At 43.4% G+C, this 20,534-nt stretch overlaps 17 non-coding genes across 17 annotated transcripts; all 17 read right to left on the reverse strand.

The window, feature by feature from the left end:
* Positions 1-552: 552 nt before the first annotated feature.
* On the reverse strand, positions 553-671 carry LOC136756406 (5S ribosomal RNA). The gene has a single exon (XR_010818493.1). It is a non-coding gene; the product is annotated as a 5S ribosomal RNA (ribosomal RNA).
* Positions 672-1,729: 1,058 nt separating this feature from the next.
* LOC136757849 (5S ribosomal RNA) lies at positions 1,730-1,848 on the reverse strand. Its single transcript, XR_010819666.1, has one exon. It is a non-coding gene; the product is annotated as a 5S ribosomal RNA (ribosomal RNA).
* Positions 1,849-2,914: 1,066 nt separating this feature from the next.
* LOC136757962 (5S ribosomal RNA) lies at positions 2,915-3,033 on the reverse strand. The gene has a single exon (XR_010819772.1). It is a non-coding gene; the product is annotated as a 5S ribosomal RNA (ribosomal RNA).
* A 1,055-nt stretch (positions 3,034-4,088) lies between these two features.
* On the reverse strand, positions 4,089-4,207 carry LOC136757974 (5S ribosomal RNA). Its single transcript, XR_010819783.1, has one exon. It is a non-coding gene; the product is annotated as a 5S ribosomal RNA (ribosomal RNA).
* Positions 4,208-5,262: 1,055 nt separating this feature from the next.
* On the reverse strand, positions 5,263-5,381 carry LOC136757484 (5S ribosomal RNA). The gene has a single exon (XR_010819503.1). It is a non-coding gene; the product is annotated as a 5S ribosomal RNA (ribosomal RNA).
* A 1,066-nt stretch (positions 5,382-6,447) lies between these two features.
* LOC136757850 (5S ribosomal RNA) lies at positions 6,448-6,566 on the reverse strand. The gene has a single exon (XR_010819667.1). It is a non-coding gene; the product is annotated as a 5S ribosomal RNA (ribosomal RNA).
* A 1,066-nt stretch (positions 6,567-7,632) lies between these two features.
* LOC136756719 (5S ribosomal RNA) lies at positions 7,633-7,751 on the reverse strand. The gene has a single exon (XR_010818783.1). It is a non-coding gene; the product is annotated as a 5S ribosomal RNA (ribosomal RNA).
* A 1,041-nt stretch (positions 7,752-8,792) lies between these two features.
* LOC136756745 (5S ribosomal RNA) lies at positions 8,793-8,911 on the reverse strand. The gene has a single exon (XR_010818808.1). It is a non-coding gene; the product is annotated as a 5S ribosomal RNA (ribosomal RNA).
* A 1,054-nt stretch (positions 8,912-9,965) lies between these two features.
* LOC136757175 (5S ribosomal RNA) lies at positions 9,966-10,084 on the reverse strand. The gene has a single exon (XR_010819215.1). It is a non-coding gene; the product is annotated as a 5S ribosomal RNA (ribosomal RNA).
* Positions 10,085-11,150: 1,066 nt separating this feature from the next.
* Positions 11,151-11,269, reverse strand: LOC136757360 (5S ribosomal RNA). The gene has a single exon (XR_010819388.1). It is a non-coding gene; the product is annotated as a 5S ribosomal RNA (ribosomal RNA).
* Positions 11,270-12,325: 1,056 nt separating this feature from the next.
* LOC136756953 (5S ribosomal RNA) lies at positions 12,326-12,444 on the reverse strand. The gene has a single exon (XR_010819003.1). It is a non-coding gene; the product is annotated as a 5S ribosomal RNA (ribosomal RNA).
* Positions 12,445-13,510: 1,066 nt separating this feature from the next.
* LOC136757336 (5S ribosomal RNA) lies at positions 13,511-13,629 on the reverse strand. Its single transcript, XR_010819369.1, has one exon. It is a non-coding gene; the product is annotated as a 5S ribosomal RNA (ribosomal RNA).
* A 1,057-nt stretch (positions 13,630-14,686) lies between these two features.
* Positions 14,687-14,805, reverse strand: LOC136756621 (5S ribosomal RNA). Its single transcript, XR_010818693.1, has one exon. It is a non-coding gene; the product is annotated as a 5S ribosomal RNA (ribosomal RNA).
* Positions 14,806-15,860: 1,055 nt separating this feature from the next.
* On the reverse strand, positions 15,861-15,979 carry LOC136757410 (5S ribosomal RNA). The gene has a single exon (XR_010819437.1). It is a non-coding gene; the product is annotated as a 5S ribosomal RNA (ribosomal RNA).
* A 1,066-nt stretch (positions 15,980-17,045) lies between these two features.
* Positions 17,046-17,164, reverse strand: LOC136756861 (5S ribosomal RNA). The gene has a single exon (XR_010818916.1). It is a non-coding gene; the product is annotated as a 5S ribosomal RNA (ribosomal RNA).
* Positions 17,165-18,230: 1,066 nt separating this feature from the next.
* On the reverse strand, positions 18,231-18,349 carry LOC136756753 (5S ribosomal RNA). The gene has a single exon (XR_010818815.1). It is a non-coding gene; the product is annotated as a 5S ribosomal RNA (ribosomal RNA).
* A 1,065-nt stretch (positions 18,350-19,414) lies between these two features.
* On the reverse strand, positions 19,415-19,533 carry LOC136757210 (5S ribosomal RNA). Its single transcript, XR_010819249.1, has one exon. It is a non-coding gene; the product is annotated as a 5S ribosomal RNA (ribosomal RNA).
* Positions 19,534-20,534: the final 1,001 nt, after the last annotated feature.

Genomic DNA, 20,534 nt, shown 5'->3' on the forward strand with positions numbered 1-20,534 from the left:
ATTTGACAAACTATGGTGAGGGGGTAAGAAAACACACAAATCCAGCAGCTCCTGTATTTCAATACACCAGAACCCAATATTATTGGCGAGTCGGGTAGTCCATCATCACAGTTCGAGGGCAGGCATCATTTCAGTAATTTCATCCCGTTGCATTCACATCCGTGCCTTGAATGAGATTGAATGTGATCTTTGCTCTCAAGTATGTTCCCAAGTTTTACACTTTCGTGCTTTGCATGAATGGGAATGGAACCGTGTGTGTTGAATGAGGCTCCTTGTGAGCACTGAACTTTGTCCGGTGGAGTTCCTTTTTGTGTTGCTGTAATTGTGTAATTTCTCGATGAGAAAGATTAGGCAACATTTAGTCACTTCTAGCCATGATGCTCAATTTATTTACGAATGTACCCTAGTTACTAGGGACCGTTTACGTTGGAGAACAAGATCTATTGTATGCCTGTGTATTTGGGGAAGTCAAATCTGAAATAATGATGAAATTGCGTGTATCCAAAGTTAAAACTCGTGATTTGTCGCCCTCTGGTGTGTAAAAGATGCAAAAGCTTACAGCACCTGGTATTCCCAGGCAGTCTCCCATCCAAGTACTGACCAGGCCCGAGCCTGCTTAGCTTCCGAGATCGGACGAGATCGGGCGTATTCAGGCTAGTATGGCCGTAAGCCAGGGAGGCTGTCCCTGACGCTCTACTTAAAGGGAAGGCAATATCCGTTTCTGCCGCTCATACTTGCAGTTGAACTGTCTCTCTACTCTAAAGTCCGGGACACACCAGCGCGCCGCAGACAGTCCCTGCTAACACGAAACGTTGTGGCAACGTTGTGCGTTAGCTGGGGTGCCACACCAGACCGGAACTATATATTACAAAACGAACACATTGTCTTGATAAAACAGCTGTAATTGAGTGCCTGACACGCCAGTCAAGCGCAATCTTGAGAAGGTGTGCATTTCAGTAAGGATTTCAATTGACATGCAGTATGAAACTGAAAGGAGGTTGCATCACTATGATGCATAACATTGCATGTATTGTATTTTCAAGTGTGTGCATTCATCCTGTTGTCATTTTGTTTTGAAAGTAGAAGAATCATTTTTGCTGAGGTTGCTGAGACAAATGTAAACCAGTAAAACATATGAAGAGAAACAAACCTTGAATATAAGTTCAGTTGTTTAAACATTTGACAAACTATGGTGAGGGGGTAAGAAAACACACAAATCCAGCAGCTCCTGTATTTCAATACACCAGAACCCAATATTATTGGCGAGTCGGGTAGTCCATCATCACAGTTCGAGGGCAGGCATCATTTCAGTAATTTCATCCCGTTGCATTCACATCCGTGCCTTGAATGAGATTGAATGTGATCTTTGCTCTCAAGTATGTTCCCAAGTTTTACACTTTCGTGCTTTGCATGAATGGGAATGGAACCGTGTGTGTTGAATGAGGCTCCTTGTGAGCACTGAACTTTGTCCGGTGGAGTTCCTTTTTGTGTTGCTGTAATTGTGTCATTTCTCGATGAGAAAGATTAGGCAACATTTAGTCACTTCTAGCCATGATGCTCAATTTATTTATGAATGTACCCTAGTTACTAGGGACCGTTTACGTTGGAGAACAAGATCTATTGTATGCCTGTGTATTTGGGGAAGTCAAATCTGAAATAATGATGAAATTGCGTGTATCCAAAGTTAAAACTCGTGATTTGTCGCCCTCTGGTGTGTAAAAGATGCAAAAGCTTACAGCACCTGGTATTCCCAGGCGGTCTCCCATCCAAGTACTGACCAGGCCCGAGCCTGCTTAGCTTCCGAGATCGGACGAGATCGGGCGTATTCAGGCTAGTATGGCCGTAAGCCAGAAAGGCTGTCCCTGACGCTCTACTTAAAGGGAAGGCAATATCCGTTTCTGCCGTTCATACTTACAGTTGAACTGTCTCTCTACTCTAAAGCCCGGGACACAGCAGCACGCCGCAGATAGTCCCTGCTAACACGCCACGTTGTGGCAACATTGTGGCAACGTTGTGCGTTAGCTGGGGTGCCACACCAGACCGGAACTATATATTACAAAACGAACACATTGTCTTGATAAAACAGCTGTAATTGAGTGCCTGACACGCCAGTCAAGCGCAATCTTGAGAAGGTGTGCATTTCAGTAAGGATTTCAATTGACATGCAGTATGAAACTGAAAGGAGGTTGCATCACTATGATGCATAACATTGCATGTATTGTATTTTCAAGTGTGTGCATTCATCCTGTTGTCATTTTGTTTTGAAAGCAGAAGAATCATTCAACAGGTTGCTGAGACAAATGTAAACCAGTAAAACATATGAAGAGAAACAAACCTTGAATATAAGTTCAGTTGTTTAAACATTTGACAAACTATGGTGAGGGGGTAAGAAAACACACAAATCCAGCAGCTCCTGTATTTCAATACACCAGAACCCAATATTATTGGCGAGTCGGGTAGTCCATCATCACAGTTCGAGGGCAGGCATCATTTCAGTAATTTCATCCCGTTGCATTCACATCCGTGCCTTGAATGAGATTGAATGTGATCTTTGCTTTCAAGTATTGTCCCAAGTTTTACACTTTCGTGCTTTGCATGAATGGGAATGGAACCGTGTGTGTTGAATGAGGCTCCTTGTGAGCACTGAACTTTGTCCGGTGGAGTTCCTTTTTGTGTTGCTGTAATTGTGTCATTTCTCGATGAGAAAGATTAGGCAACATTTAGTCACTTCTAGCCATGATGCTCAATTTATTTACGAATGTACACTAGTTACTAGGGACCGTTTACGTTGGAGAACAAGATCTATTGTATGCCTGTGTATTTGGGGAAGTCAAATCTGAAATAATGATGAAATTGCGTGTATCCAAAGTTAAAACTCGTGATTTGTCGCCCTCTGGTGTGTAAAAGATGCAAAAGCTTACAGCACCTGGTATTCCCAGGCGGTCTCCCATCCAAGTACTGACCAGGCCCGAGCCTGCTTAGCTTCCGAGATCGGATGAGATCGGGCGTATTCAGGCTAGTATGGCCGTAAGCCAGAGAGGCTGTCCCTGACGCTCTACTTAAAGGGAAGGCAATATCCGTTTCTGCCGCTCATACTTGCAATTGAACTGTCTCTCTACTCTAAAGTCCGGGACACACCAGCGCGCCGCAGACAGTCCCTGCTAACACGAGACGTTGTGGCAACGTTGTGCGTTAGCTGGGGTGCCACACCAGACCGGAACTATATATTACAAAACGAACACATTGTCTTGATAAAACAGCTGTAATTGAGTGCCTGACACGCCAGTCAAGCACAATCTTGAGAAGGTGTGCATTTCAGTAAGGATTTCAATTGACATGCAGTATGAAACTGAAAGGAGGTTGCATCACTATGATGCATAACATTGCATGTATTGTATTTTCAAGTGTGTGCATTCATCCTGTTGTCATTTTGTTTTGAAAGCAGAAGAATCATTCAACAGGTTGCTGAGACAAATGTAAACCAGTAAAACATATGAAGAGAAACAAACCTTGAATATAAGTTCAGTTGTTTAAACATTTGACAAACTATGGTGAGGGGGTAAGAAAACACACAAATCCAGCAGCTCCTGTATTTCAATACACCAGAACCCAATATTATTGGCGAGTCGGGTAGTCCATCATCACAGTTCGAGGGCAGGCATCATTTCAGTAATTTCATCCCGTTGCATTCACATCCGTGCCTTGAATGAGATTGAATGTGATCTTTGCTTTCAAGTATTGTCCCAAGTTTTACACTTTCGTGCTTTGCATGAATGGGAATGGAACCGTGTGTGTTGAATGAGGCTCCTTGTGAGCACTGAACTTTGTCCGGTGGAGTTCCTTTTTGTGTTGCTGTAATTGTGTCATTTCTCGATGAGAAAGATTAGGCAACATTTAGTCACTTCTAGCCATGATGCTCAATTTATTTACGAATGTACACTAGTTACTAGGGACCGTTTACGTTGGAGAACAAGATCTATTGTATGCCTGTGTATTTGGGGAAGTCAAATCTGAAATAATGATGAAATTGCGTGTATCCAAAGTTAAAACTCGTGATTTGTCGCCCTCTGGTGTGTAAAAGATGCAAAAGCTTACAGCACCTGGTATTCCCAGGCGGTCTCCCATCCAAGTACTGACCAGGCCCGAGCCTGCTTAGCTTCCGAGATCGGATGAGATCGGGCGTATTCAGGCTAGTATGGCCGTAAGCCAGAGAGGCTGTCCCTGACGCTCTACTTAAAGGGAAGGCAATATCCGTTTCTGCCGCTCATACTTGCAATTGAACTGTCTCTCTACTCTAAAGTCCGGGACACACCAGCGCGCCGCAGACAGTCCCTGCTAACACGAAACGTTGTGGCAACGTTGTGCGTTAGCTGGGGTGCCACACCAGACCGGAACTATATATTACAAAACGAACACATTGTCTTGATAAAACAGCTGTAATTGAGTGCCTGACACGCCAGTCAAGCGCAATCTTGAGAAGGTGTGCATTTCAGTAAGGATTTCAATTGACATGCAGTATGAAACTGAAAGGAGGTTGCATCACTATGATGCATAACATTGCATGTATTGTATTTTCAAGTGTGTGCATTCATCCTGTTGTCATTTTGTTTTGAAAGCAGAAGAATCATTCAACAGGTTGCTGAGACAAATGTAAACCAGTAAAACATATGAAGAGAAACAAACCTTGAATATAAGTTCAGTTGTTTAAACATTTGACAAACTATGGTGAGGGGGTAAGAAAACACACAAATCCAGCAGCTCCTGTACTTCAATACACCAGAACCCAATATTATTGGCGAGTCGGGTAGTCCATCATCACAGTTCGAGGGCAGGCATAATTTCAGTAATTTCATCCCGTTGCATTCACATCCGTGCCTTGAATGAGATTGAATGTGATCTTTGCTCTCAAGTATGTTCCCAAGTTTTACACTTTCGTGCTTTGCATGAATGGGAATGGAACCGTATGTGTTGAATGAAGCTCCTTGTGAGCACTGAACTTTGTCCGGTGGAGTTCCTTTTTGTGTTGCTGTAATTGTGTCATTTCTCGATGAGAAAGATTAGGCAACATTTAGTCACTTCTAGCCATGATGCTCAATTTATTTACGAATGTACCCTAGTTACTAGGGACCGTTTACGTTGGAGAACAAGATCTATTGTATGCCTGTGTATTTGGGGAAGTCAAATCTGAAATAATGATGAAATTGCGTGTATCCAAAGTTAAAACTCGTGATTTGTCGCCCTCTGGTGTGTAAAAGATGCAAAAGCTTACAGCACCTGGTATTTCCAGGCAGTCTACCATCCAAGTACTGACCAGGCCCAAGACTGCTTAGCTTCCGAGATCGGACGAGATCGGGCGTATTCAGGCTAGTATGGCCGTAAGCCAGGGAGGCTGTCCCTGACGCTCTACTTAAAGGGAAGGCAATATCCGTTTCTGCCGTTCATACTTACAGTTGAACTGTCTCTCTACTCTAAAGCCCGGGACACACCAGCGCGCCGCAGACAGTCCCTGCTAACACGCCACGTTGTGGCAACATTGTGGCAACGTTGTGCGTTAGCTGGGGTGCCACACCAGACCGGAACTATATATTACAAAACGAACACATTGTCTTGATAAAACAGCTGTAATTGAGTGCCTGACACGCCAGTCAAGCGCAATCTTGAGAAGGTGTGCATTTCAGTAAGGATTTAAATTGACATGCAGTATGAAACTGAAAGGAGGTTGCATCACTATGATGCATAACATTGCATGTATTGTATTTTCAAGTGTGTGCATTCATCCTGTTGTCATTTTGTTTTGAAAGCAGAAGAATCATTCAACAGGTTGCTGAGACAAATGTAAACCAGTAAAACATATGAAGAGAAACAAACCTTGAATATAAGTTCAGTTGTTTAAACATTTGACAAACTATGGTGAGGGGGTAAGAAAACACACAAATCCAGCAGCTCCTGTATTTCAATACACCAGAACCCAATATTATTGGCGAGTCGGGTAGTCCATCATCACAGTTCGAGGGCAGGCATCATTTCAGTAATTTCATCTTGTTGCATTCACATCCGTGCCTTGAATGAGATTGAATGTGATCTTTGCTCTCAAGTATGTTCCCAAGTTTTACACTTTCGTGCTTTGCATGAATGGGAATGGAACCGTGTGTGTTGAATGAGGCTCCTTGTGAGCACTGAACTTTGTCCGGTGGAGTTCCTTTTTGTGTTGCTGTAATTCTGTCATTTCTCGATGAGAAAGATTAGGCAACATTTAGTCACTTCTAGCCATGATGCTCAATTTATTTATGAATGTACCCTAGTTACTAGGGACCGTTTACATTGGAGAACAAGATCTATTGTATGCCTGTGTATTTGGGGAAGTCAAATCTGAAATAATGATGAAATTGCGTGTATCCAAAGTTAAAACTCGTGATATGTCGCCCTCTGGTGTGTAAAAGATGCAAAAGCTTACAGCACCTGGTATTCCCAGGCGGTCTCCCATCCAAGTACTGACCAGGCCCGAGCCTGCTTAGCTTCCGAGATCGGACGAGATCGGGCGTATTCAGGCTAGTATGGCCGTAAGCTAGGAATGCTGTCCCTGACGCTCTACTTAAAGGGAAGGCAATATCCGTTTCTGCCGTTCATACTTACAGTTGAACTGTCTCTCTACTCTAAAGCCCGGGACACACCAGCGCGCCGCAGACAGTCCCTGCTAACACGCCACGTTGTGGCAACATTGTGGCAACGTTGTGCGTTAGCTGGGGTGCCACACCAGACCGGAACTATATATTACAAAACGAACACATTGTCTTGATAAAACAGCTGTAATTGAGTGCCTGACACGCCAGTCAAGCGCAATCTTGAGAAGGTGTGCATTTCAGTAAGGATTTCAATTGACATGCAGTATGAAACTGAAAGGAGGTTGCATCACTATGATGCATAACATTGCATGTATTGTTTTTACAAGTGTGTGCATTCATCCTGTTGTCATTTTGTTTTGAAAGCAGAAGAATCATTCAACAGGTTGCTGAGACAAATGTAAACCAGTAAAACATATGAAGAGAAACAAACCTTGAATATAAGTTCAGTTGTTTAAACATTTGACAAACTATGGTGAGGGGGTAAGAAAACACACAAATCCAGCAGCTCCTGTATTTCAATACACCAGAACCCAATATTATTGGCGAGTCGGGTAGTCCATCATCACAGTTCGAGGGCAGGCATCATTTCAGTAATTTCATCCCGTTGCATTCACATCCGTGCCTTGAATGAGATTGAATGTGATCTTTGCTCTCAAGTATGTTCCCAAGTTTTACACTTTCGTGCTTTGCATGAATGGGAATGGAACCGTGTGTGTTGAATGAGGCTCCTTGTGAGCACTGAACTTTGTCCGGTGGAGTTCCTTTTTGTGTTGCTGTAATTGTGTCATTTCTCGATGAGAAAGATTAGGCAACATTTAGTCACTTCTAGCCATGATGCTCAATTTATTTACGAATGTACCCTAGTTACTAGGGACCGTTTACATTGGAGAACAAGATCTATTGTATGCCTGTGTATTTGGGGAAGTCAAATCTGAAATAATGATGAAATTGCGTGTATCCAAAGTTAAAACTCGTGATTTGTCGCCCTCTGGTGTGTAAAAGATGCAAAAGCTTACAGCACCTGGTATTCCCAGGCGGTCTCCCATCCAAGTACTGACCAGGCCCGAGCCTGCTTAGTTTCCGAGATCGGACGAGATCGGGCGTATTCAGGCTAGTATGGCCGTAAGCCAGGGAGGCTGTCCCTGACGCTCTACTTAAAGGGAAGGCAATATCCGTTTCTGCCGCTCATACTTACAGTTGAACTGTCTCTCTACTCTAAAGTCCGGGACACACCAGCACGCCGCAGACAGTCCCTGCTAACACGAAACGTTGTGGCAACGTTGTGCGTTAGCTGGGGTGCCACACCAGACCTATGTATTACAAAACGAACACATTGTCTTGATAAAACAGCTGTAATTGAGTGCCTGACACGCCATTCAAGCGCAATCTTGAGAAGGTGTGCATTTCAGTAAGGATTTCAATTGACATGCAGTATGAAACTGAAAGGAGGTTGCATCACTATGATGCATAACATTGCATGTATTGTATTTTCAAGTGTGTGCATTCATCCTGTTGTCATTTTGTTTTGAAAGCAGAAGAATCATTCAACAGGTTGCTGAGACAAATGTAAACCAGTAAAACATATGAAGAGAAACAAACCTTGAATATAAGTTCAGTTGTTTAAACATTTGACAAACTATGGTGAGGGGGTAAGAAATGACACAAATCCAGCAGCTCCTGTATTTCAATACACCAGAAGCCAATATTATTGGCGAGTCGGGTAGTCCATCATCACAGTTCGAGGGCAGGCATCATTTCAGTAATTTCATCCCGTTGCATTCACATCCGTGCCTTGAATGAGATTGAATGTGATCTTTGCTCTCAAGTATGTTCCCAAGTTTTACACTTTCGTGCTTTGCATGAATGGGAATGGAACCGTGTGTGTTGAATGAGGCTCCTTGTGAGCACTGAACTTTGTCCGGTGGAGTTCCTTTTTGTGTTGCTGTAATTGTGTCATTTCTCGATGAGAAAGATTAGGCAACATTTAGTCACTTCTAGCCATGATGCTCAATTTATTTACGAATGTACCCTAGTTACTAGGGACCGTTTACGTTGGAGAACAAGATCTATTGTATGCCTGTGTATTTGGGGAAGTCAAATCTGAAATAATGATGAAATTGCGTGTATCCAAAGTTAAAACTCGTGATTTGTCGCCCTCTGGTGTGCAAAAGCTTACAGCACCTGGTATTCCCAGGCGGTCTCCCATTCAAGTACTGACCAGGCCCGAGCCTGCTTAGCTTCCGAGATCGGACGAGACCGGGCGTATTCAGGCTAGTATGGCCGTAAGCCAGGGAGGCTGTCCCTGACGCTCTACTTAAAGGGAAGGCAATATCCGTTTCTGCCGCTCATACTTGCAGTTGAACTGTCTCTCTACTCTAAAGTCCGGGACACACCAGCGCGCCGTAGACAGTCCCTGCTAACACGAAACGTTGTGGCAACGTTGTGCGTTAGCTGGGGTGCCACACCAGACCGGAACTATATTTTACAAAACGAACACATTGTCTTGATAAAACAGCTGTAATTGAGTGCCTGACACGCCAGTCAAGCGCAATCTTGAGAAGGTGTGCATTTCAGTAAGGATTTCAATTGACATGCAGTATGAAACTGAAAGGAGGTTGCATCACTATGATGCATAACATTGCATGTATTGTATTTTCATGTGTGTGCATTCATCCTGTTGTCATTTTAATTTGAAAGCAGAAGAATCATTCAACAGGTTGCTGAGACAAATTTAACCAGTAAAACATATGAAGAGAAACAAACCTTGAATATAAGTTCAGTTGTTTAAACATTTGACAAACTATGGTGAGGGGGTAAGAAAACACACAAATCCAGCAGCTCCTGTATTTCAATACACCAAAACCCAATATTATTGGCGAGTCGGGCAGTCCATCATCACAGTTCGAGGGCAGGCATCATTTCAGTAATTTCATCCCGTTGCATTCACATCCGTGCCTTGAATGAGATTGAATGTGATCTTTACTCTCAAGTATATTTCCAAGTTTTACACTTTCATGCTTTGCATGAATGGGAATGGAACCGTGTGTGTTGAATGAAGCTCCTTGTGAGCACTGAACTTTGTCCAGTGGAGTTCCTTTTTGTGTTGCTGTAATTGTGTCATTTCTTGATGAGAAAGATTAGGCAACATTTAGTCACTTCTAGCCATGATGCTCAATTTATTTACGAATGTACGCTAGTTACTAGGGACCGTTTACGTTGGAGAACAAGATCTATTGTATGCCTGTGTATTTGGGGAAGTAAAATCTGAAATAATGATGAAATTGCGTGTATCCAAAGTTAAAACTCGTGATTTGTCGCCCTCTGGTGTGTAAAAGATGCAAAAGCTTACAGCACCTGGTATTCCCAGGCAGTCTCCCATCCAAGTACTAACCAGGCCAGAGCCTGCTTAGCTTCTGAGATCGGACGAGATCGGGCGTATTCAGGCTAGTATGGCCGTAAGCCAGAGAGGCTGTCCCTGACGCACTACTTAAAGGGAAGGCAATATCCGTTTCTGCCGCTCATACTTGCAGTTGAACTGTCTCTCTACTCTAAAGTCCGGGACACACCGGCGAAGAAAAGACAGTCCCTGCTAACACGCCACGTTGTGGCAACGTTGTGGCAACGTTGTGCGTTAGCTGGGGTGCCACACCAGACCGGAACTATATTTTACAAAACGAACACATTGTCTTGATAAAACAGCTGTAATTGAGTGCCTGACACGCCAGTCAAGCGCAATCTTGAGAAGGTGTACATTTCAGTAAGGATTTCAATTGACATGCAGTATGAAACTGAAAGGAGGTTGCATCACTATGATGCATAACATTGCATGTATTGTATTTTCAAGTGTGTGCATTCATCCTGTTGTCATTTTGTTTTGAAAGCAGAAGAATCATTCAACAGGTTGCTGAGACAAATGTAAACCAGTAAAACATATGAAGAGAAACAAACCTTGAATATAAGTTCAGTTGTTTAAACATTTGACAAACTATGGTGAGGGGGTAAGAAAACACACAAATCCAGCAGCTCCTGTACTTCAATACACCAGAAGCCAATATTATTGGTGAGTCGGGTAGTCCATCATCACAGTTCGAGGGCAGGCATCATTTCAGTAATTTCATCCCGTTGCATTCACATCCGTGCCTTGAATGAGATTGAATGTGATCTTTGCTCTCAAGTATGTTCCCAAGTTTTACACTTTCGTGCTTTGCATGAATGGGAATGGAACCGTGTGTGTTGAATGAGGCTCCTTGTGAGCACTGAACTTTGTCCGGTGGAGTTCCTTTTTGTGTTGCTGTAATTGTGTCATTTCTTGATGAGAAAGATTAGGCAACATTTAGTCACTTCTAGCCATGATGCTCAATTTATTTACGAATGTACCCTAGTTACTAGGGACCGTTTACGTTGGAGAACAAGATCTATTGTATGCCTGTGTATTTGGGGAAGTAAAATCTGAAATAATGATGAAATTGTGTGTATCCAAAGTTAAAACTCGTGATTTGTCGCCCTCTTGTGTGTAAAAGGTGCAAAAGCTTACAGCACCTGGTATTCCCAGGCGGTCCCCCATCCAAGTACCGACCAGGCCCGAGCCTGCTTGGTTTCCGAGATCGGACGAGATCGGGCGTATTCAGGCTAGTATGGCCGTAAGCCAGGGAGGCTGTCCCTGATGCTCTACTTAAAGGGAAGGCAATATCCGTTTCTGCCGTTCATACTTACAGTTGAACTGTCTCTCTACTCTAAAGCCCGGGACACAGCAGCGCGCCGCAGACAGTCCCTGCTAACACGCCATGTTGTGGCAACGTTGTGCGTTAGCTGGGGTGCCACACCAGACCGGAACTATATTTTACAAAAAAAAACACATTGTCTTGATAAAACAGCTGTAATTGAGTGCCTGACACGCCAGTCAAGCGCAATCTTGAGAAGGTGTGCATTTCAGTAAGGATTTCAATTGACATGCAGTATGAAACTGAAAGGAGGTTGCATCACTATGATGCATAACATTGCATGTATTGTATTTTCAAGTGTGTGCATTCATCCTGTTGTCATTTTGTTTTGAAAGCAGAAGAATCATTCAACAGGTTGCTGAGACAAATGTAAACCAGTAAAACATATGAAGAGAAACAAACCTTGAATATAAGTTCAGTTGTTTAAACATTTGACAAACTATGGTGAGGGGGTAATAAAACACACAAATCCAGCAGCTCCTGTATTTCAATACACCAGAACCCAATATTATTGGCGAGTCGGGTAGTCCATCATCACAGCTCGAGGGCAGGCATCATTTCAGTAATTTCATCCCGTTGCATTCACATCCGTGCCTTGAATGAGATTGAATGTGATCTTTGCTCTCAAGTATGTTCCCAAGTTTTACACTTTCGTGCTTTGCATGAATGGGAATGGAACCGTGTGTGTTGAATGAGGCTCCTTGTGAGCACTGAACTTTGTCCGGTGGAGTTCCTTTTTGTGTTGCTGTAATTGTGTCATTACTCGATGAGAAAGATTAGGCAACATTTAGTCACTTCTAGCCATGATGCTCAATTTATTTACGAATGTACCCTAGTTACTAGGGACCGTTTACGTTGGAGAACAAGATCTATTGTATGCCTGTGTATTTGGGGAAGTAAAATCTGAAATAATGATGAAATTGTGTGTATCCAAAGTTAAAACTCGTGATTTGTCGCCCTCTGGTGTGAAAAAGGTGCAGAAGCTTACAGCACCTGGTATTCCCAGGCGGTCTCCCATCCAAGTACTGACCAGACCCGAGCCTGCTTGGCTTCCGAGATCGGACGAGATCGGGCGTATTCAGGCTAGTATGGCCGTAAGCCAGGGAGGCTGTCCCTGACGCTCTACTTAAAGGGAAGGCAATATCCGTTTCTGCCGTTCATACTTACAGTTGAACTGTCTCTCTACTCTAAAGCCCGGGACACACCAGCGCGCTGCAGACAGTCCCTGCTAACACGCCACGTTGTGGCAACGTTGTGGCAACGTTGTGCGTTAGCTGGGGTGCCACACCAGACCGGAACTATATTTTACAAAACGAACACATTGTCTTGATAAAACAGCTGTAATTGAGTGCCTGACTTGCCAGTCAAGCGCAATCTTGAGATGGTGTGCATTTCAGTAAGGATTTCAATTGACATGCAGTATGAAACTGAAAGGAGGTTGCATCACTATGATGCATAACATTGCATGTATTGTATTTTCAAGTGTGTGCATTCATCCTGTTGTCATTTTGTTATGAAAGCACAAGAATCATTCAACAGGTTGCTGAGACAAATGTAAACCAGTAAAACATATGAAGAGAAACAAACCTTGAATATAAGTTCAGTTGTTTAAACAATTGACAAACTATGGTGAGGGGGTAAGAAAACACACAAATCCAGCAGCTCCTGTATTTCAATACACCGGAACCCAATATTATTGGCGAGTCGGGTAGTCCATCATCACAGTTCGAGGGCAGGCATCATTTCAGTAATTTCATCCCGTTGCATTCACATCCGTGCCTTGAATGAGATTGAATGTGATCTTTGCTCTCAAGTATGTTCCCAAGTTTTACACTTTTGTGCTTTGCATGAATGGGAATGGAACCGTGTGTGTTGAATGAGGCTCCTTGTGAGCACTGAACTTTGTCCGGTGGAGTTCCTTTTTGTGTTGCTGTAATTGTGTCATTTCTCGATGAGAAAGATTAGGCAACATTTAGTCACTTCTAGCCATGATGCTCAATTTATTTACGAATGTACCCTAGTTACTAGGGACCGTTTACGTTGGAGAACAAGATCTATTGTATGCCTGTGTATTTGGGGAAGTCAAATCTGAAATAATGATGAAATTGTGTGTATCAAAAGTTAAGACTCGTGATTTGTCGCCCTCTGGTGTGTAAAAGGTGCAAAAGCTTACAGCACCTGGTATTTCCAGGCGGTCTACCATCCAAGTACTGACCAGGCCCGAGCCTGCTTGGCTTCCGAGATCGGACGAGATCGGGCGTATTCAGGCTAGTATGGCTGTAAGCCAGGGAGGCTGTCCCTGACGCTCTACTTAAAGGGAAGGCAATATCCGTTTCTGCCGTTCATACTTACAGTTGAACTGTCTCTCTACTCTAAAGCCCGGGACACACCAGCGCGCCGCAGACAGTCCCTGCTAACACGCCACGTTGTGGCAACATTGTGGCAACGTTGTGCGTTAGCTGGGGTGCCACACCAGACCGGAACTATATATTACAAAACGAACACATTGTCTTGATAAAACAGCTGTAATTGAGTGCCTGACACGCCAGTCAAGCGCAATCTTGAGAAGGTGTGCATTTCAGTAAGGATTTCAATTGACATGCAGTATGAAACTGAAAGGAGGTTGCATCACTATGATGCATAACATTGCATGTATTGTATTTTCAAGTGTGTGCATTCATCCTGTTGTCATTTTGTTTTGAAAGCAGAAGAATCATTCAACAGGTTGCTGAGACAAATGTAAACCAGTAAAACATATGAAGAGAAACAAACCTTGAATATAAGTTCAGTTGTTTAAACATTTGACAAACTATGGTGAGGGGGTAAGAAAACACACAAATCCAGCAGCTCCTGTATTTCAATACACCAGAACCCAATATTATTGGCGAGTCGGGTAGTCCATCATCACAGTTCGAGGGCAGGCATCATTTCAGTAATTTCATCCCGTTGCATTCACATCCGTGCCTTGAATGAGATTGAATGTGATCTTTGCTCTCAAGTATGTTCCCAAGTTTTACACTTTCGTGCTTTGCATGAATGGGAATGGAACCGTGTGTGTTGAATGAGGCTCCTTGTGAGCACTGAACTTTGTCCGGTGGAGTTCCTTTTTGTGTTGCTGTAATTGTGTCATTTCTCGATGAGAAAGATTAGGCAACATTTAGTCACTTCTAGCCATGATGCTCAATTTATTTACGAATGTACCCTAGTTACTAGGGACCGTTTACGTTGGAGAACAAGATCTATTGTATGCCTGTGTATTTGGGGAAGTCAAATCTGAAATAATGATGAAATTGCGTGTATCCAAAGTTAAAACTCGTGATTTGTCGCCCTCTGGTGTGCAAAAGCTTACAGCACCTGGTATTCCCAGGCGGTCTCCCATCCAAGTACTGACCAGGCCCGAGCCTGCTTGGCTTCCGAGATCGGACGAGATCGGGCGTATTCAGGCTAGTATGGCCATAAGCCAGGGAGGCTGTTCCTGACGCTCTACTTAAAGGGAAGGCAATATCCGTTTCTGCCGTTCATACTTACAGTTGAACTGTCTCTCTACTCTAAAGCCCGGGACACACCAGCGCGCCGCAGACAGTCCCTGCTAACACGCCACGTTGTGGCAACGTTGTGCGTTAGCTGGGGTGCCACACCAGACCGGAACTATATTTTACAAAACGAACACATTGTCTTGATAAAACAGCTGTAATCGAGAGCCTGACACGCCAGTCAAGCGCAATCTTGAGAAGGTGTGCATTTCAGTAAGGATTTCAATTGACATGCAGTATGAAACTGAAAGGAGGTTGCATCACTATGATGCATAACATTGCATGTATTGTATTTTCAAGTGTGTGCATTCATCCTGTTGTCATTTTGTTTTGAAAGCAGAAGAATCATTCAACAGGTTTCTGAGACAAATGTAAACCAGTAAAACATATGAAGAGAAACAAACCTTGAATATAAGTTCAGTTGTTTAAACATTTGACAAACTATGGTGAGGGGGTAAGAAAACACACAAATCCAGCAGCTCCTGTATTTCAATACACCAGAACCCAATATTATTGGCGAGTCGGGTAGTCCATCATCACAGTTCGAGGGCAGGCATCATTTCAGTAATTTCATCCCGTTGCATTCACATCCGTGCCTTGAATGAGATTGAATGTGATCTTTGCTCTCAAGTATGTTCCCAAGTTTTACACTTTCGTGCTTTGCATGAATGGGAATGGAACCGTGTGTGTTGAATGAGTCTCCTTGTGAGCACTGAACTTTGTGCGGTGGAGTTCCTTTTTGTGTTGCTGTAATTGTGTCATTTCTTGATGAGAAAGATTAGGCAACATTGAGTCACTTCTAGCCATGATGCTCAATTAATTTACGAATGTACCCTAGTTACTAGGGACCGTTTACGTTGGAGAACAAGATCTATTGTATGCCTGTGTATTTGGGGAAGTAAAATCTGAAATAATGATGAAATTGTGTGTATCCAAAGTTAAAACTCGTGATTTGTCGCCCTCTGGTGTGTAAAAGGTGCAAAAGCTTACAGCACCTGGTATTCCCAGGCGGTCTCCCATCCAAGTACTGACCAGGCCCGAGCCTGCCTGGCTTCCGAGATCGGTCGAGATCGGGCGTATTCAGGCTAGTATGGCCGTAAGCCAGGGAGGCTGTCCCTGACGCTCTACTTAAAGGGAAGGCAATATCCGTTTCTGCCGATCATACTTACAGTTGAACTGTCTCTCTACTCTAAAGCCCGGGACACACCAGCGCGCCGCAGACAGTCCCTGCTAACACGCCACGTTGTGGCAACGTTGTGGCAACGTTGTGCGTTAGCTGGGGTGCCACACCAGACCGGAACTATATTTTACAAAACGAACACATTGTCTTGATAAAACAGCTGTAATTGAGTGCCTGACACGCCAGTCAAGCGCAATCTTGAGAAGGTGTACATTTCAGTAAGGATTTCAATTGACATGCAGTATGAAACTGAAAGGAGGTTGCATCACTATGATGCATAACATTGCATGTATTGTATTTTCAAGTGTGTGCATTCATCCTGTTGTCATTTTGTTTTGAAAGCAGAAGAATCATTCAACAGGTTGCTGAGACAAATGTAAACCAGTAAAACATATGAAGAGAAACAAACCTTGAATATAAGTTCAGTTGTTTAAACATTTGACAAACTATGGTGAGGGGGTAAGAAAACACACAAATCCAGCAGCTCCTGTACTTCAATACACCAGAAGCCAATATTATTGGTGAGTCGGGTAGTCCATCATCACAGTTCGAGGGCAGGCATCATTTCAGTAATTTCATCCCGTTGCATTCACATCCGTGCCTTGAATGAGATTGAATGTGATCTTTGCTCTCAAGTATGTTCCCAAGTTTTACACTTTAGTGCTTTGCATGAATGGGAATGGAACCGTGTGTGTTGAATGAGGCTCCTTGTGAGCACTGAACTTTGTCCGGTGGAGTTCCTTTTTGTGTTGCTGTAATTGTGTCATTTCTTGATGAGAAAGATTAGGCAACATTTAGTCACTTCTAGCCATGATGCTCAATTTATTTACGAATGTACCCTAGTTACTAGGGACCGTTTACGTTGGAGAACAAGATCTATTGTATGCCTGTGTATTTGGGGAAGTCAAATCTGAAATAATGATGAAATTGTGTGTATCAAAAGTTAAAACTCGTGATTTGTCGCCCTCTGGTGTGTAAAAGGTGCAAAAGCTTACAGCACCTGGTATTCCCAGGCGGTCTCCCATCCAAGTACCGACCAGGCCCGAGCCTGCTTGGCTTCCGAGATCGGACGAGATCGGGCGTATTCAGGCTAGTATGGCCGTAAGCCAGGGAGGCTGTCCCTGATGCTCTACTTAAAGGGAAGGCAATATCCGTTTCTGCCGTTCATACTTACAGTTGAACTGTCTCTCTACTCTAAAGCCCGGGACACAGCAGCGCACCGCAGACAGTCCCTGCTAACACGCCACGTTGTGGCAACATTGTGGCAACGTTGTGCGTTAGCTGGGGTGCCACACCAGACCGGAACTATATATTACAAAACGAACACATTGTCTTGATAAAACAGCTGTAATTGAGTGCCTGACACGCCAGTCAAGCGCAATCTTGAGAAGGTGTGCATTTCAGTAAGGATTTCAATTGACATGCAGTATGAAACTGAAAGGAGGTTGCATCACTATGATGCATAACATTGCATGTATTGTATTTTCAAGTGTGTGCATTCATCCTGTTGTCATTTTGTTTTGAAAGCAGAAGAATCATTCAACAGGTTGCTGAGACAAATGTAAACCAGTAAAACATATGAAGAGAAACAAACCTTGAATATAAGTTCAGTTGTTTAAACATTTGACAAACTATGGTGAGGGGGTAAGAAAACACACAAATCCAGCAGCTCCTGTATTTCAATACACCAGAACCCAATATTATTGGCGAGTCGGGTAGTCCATCATCACAGTTCGAGGGCAGGCATCATTTCAGTAATTTCATCCCGTTGCATTCACATCCGTGCCTTGAATGAGATTGAATGTGATCTTTGCTCTCAAGTATGTTCCCAAGTTTTACACTTTCGTGCTTTGCATGAATGGGAATGGAACCGTGTGTGTTGAATGAGGCTCCTTGTGAGCACTGAACTTTGTCCGGTGGAGTTCCTTTTTGTGTTGCTGTAATTGTGTCATTTCTCGATGAGAAAGATTAGGCAACATTTAGTCACTTCTAGCCATGATGCTCAATTTATTTACGAATGTACCCTAGTTACTAGGGACCGTTTACGTTGGAGAACAAGATCTATTGTATGCCTGTGTATTTGGGGAAGTAAAATCTGAAATAATGATGAAATTGCGTGTATCCAAAGTTAAAACTCGTGATTTGTCGCCCTCTGGTGTGTAAAAGATGCAAAAGCTTACAGCACCTGGTATTCCCAGGCGGTCTCCCATGCAAGTACTGACCAGGCCCGAGCCTGCTTAGCTTCCGAGATCGGACGAGATCGGGCGTATTCAGGCTAGTATGGCCGCAAGCCAGTGAGGCTGTCCCTGACGCTCTACTTAAAGGGAAGGCAATATCCGTTTCTGCCGTTCATACTTACAGTTGAACTGTCTCTCTACTCTAAAGCCCGGGACACACCAGCGCGCCGCAGACAGTCCCTGCTAACACGCCACGTTGTGGCAACGTTGTGGCAACGTTGTGCGTTAGCTGGGGTGCCACACCAGACCGGAACTATATTTTACCAAACGAACACATTGGCTTGATAAAACAGCTGTAATTGAGTGCCTGACACGCCAGTCAAGCGCAATCTTGAGAAGGTGTGCATTTCAGTAAGGATTTCAATTGACATGCAGTATGAAACTGAAAGGAGGTTGCATCACTATGATGCATAACATTGCATGTATTGTATTTTCAAGTGTGTGCATTCATCCTGTTGTCATTTTGTTTTGAAAGCAGAAGAATCATTCAACAGGTTGCTGAGACAAATGTAAACCAGTAAAACATATGAAGAGAAACAAACCTTGAATATAAGTTCAGTTGTTTAAACATTTGACAAACTATGGTGAGGGGGTAAGAAAACACACAAATCCAGCAGCTCCTGTATTTCAATACACCAGAACCCAATATTATTGGCGAGTCGGGTAGTCCATCATCACAGTTCGAGGGCAGGCATCATTTCAGTAATTTCATCCCGTTGCATTCACATCCGTGCCTTGAATGAGATTGAATGTTATCATTACTCTCAAGTACGTTCCCAAGTTTTACACTTTCGTGCTTTGCATGAATGGGAATGGAACCGTGTGTGTTGAATGATGCTCCTTGTGAGCACTGAACTTTGTCCGGTGGAGTTCCTTTTTTGTTGCTGTAATTGTGTCATTTCTCGATGAGAAAGATTAGGCAACATTTAGTCACTTCTAGCCATGATGCTCAATTTATTTACGAATGTACCCTAGTTACTAGGGACCGTTTACGTTGGAGAACAAGATCTATTGTATGCCTGTGTATTTGGGGAAGTCAAATCTGAAATAATGATGAAATTGCGTGTATCCAAAGTTAAAACTCGTGATTTGTCGCCCTCTGGTGTGTAAAAGATGCAAAAGCTTACAGCACCTGGTATTCCCAGGCGGTCTCACATCCAAGTACTGACCAGGCCCGAGCCTGCTTAGCTTCCGAGATCGGACGAGATCAGGCGTATTCAGGCTAGTATGGCCGTAAGCCAGGGAGGCTGTCCCTGACGCTCTACTTAAAGGGAAGGCAATATCCGTTTCTGCCGCTCATACTTGCAGTTGAACTGTCTCTCTACTCTAAAGTCCGGGACACACCAGCGCGCCGCAGACAGTCCCTGCTAACACGAAACGTTGTGGCAACGTTGTGCGTTAGCTGGGGTGCCACACCAGACCGGAACTATATATTACAAAACGAACACATTGTCTTGATAATACAGCTGTAATTGAGTGCCTGACACGCCAGTCAAGCGCAATCTTGAGAAGGTGTGCATTTCAGTAAGGATTTCAATTGACATGCAGTATGAAACTGAAAGGAGGTTGCATCACTATGATGCATAACATTGCATGTATTGTATTTTCAAGTGTGTGCATTCATCCTGTTGTCATTTTGTTTTGAAAGCAGAAGAATCATTCAACAGGTTGCTGAGACAAATGTAAACCAGTAAAACATATGAAGAGAAACAAACCTTGAATATAAGTTCAGTTGTTTAAACATTTGACAAACTATGGTGAGGGGGTAAGAAAACACACAAATCCAGCAGCTCCTGTATTTCAATACACCAGAACCCAATATTATTGGCGAGTCGGGTAGTCCATCATCACAGTTCGAGGGCAGGCATCATTTCAGTAATTTCATCCCGTTGCATTCACATCCGTGCCTTGAATGAGATTGAATGTTATCATTACTCTCAAGTACGTTCCCAAGTTTTACACTTTCGTGCTTTGCATGAATGGGAATGGAACCGTGTGTGTTGAATGATGCTCCTTGTGAGCACTGAACTTTGTCCGGTGGAGTTCCTTTTTTGTTGCTGTAATTGTGTCATTTCTTGATGAGAAAGATTAGGCAACATTTAGTCACTTCTAGCCATGATGCTCAATTTATTGACGAATGTACCCTAGTTACTAGGGACCGTTTACGTTGGAGAACAAGATCTATTGTATGCCTGTGTACTTGGGGATGTAAAATCTGAAATAATGATGAAATTGCGTGT

This window comes from Amia ocellicauda, chromosome 8, assembly GCF_036373705.1.
Source record: "Amia ocellicauda isolate fAmiCal2 chromosome 8, fAmiCal2.hap1, whole genome shotgun sequence".
NCBI lineage: Eukaryota > Metazoa > Chordata > Actinopteri > Amiiformes > Amiidae > Amia > Amia ocellicauda.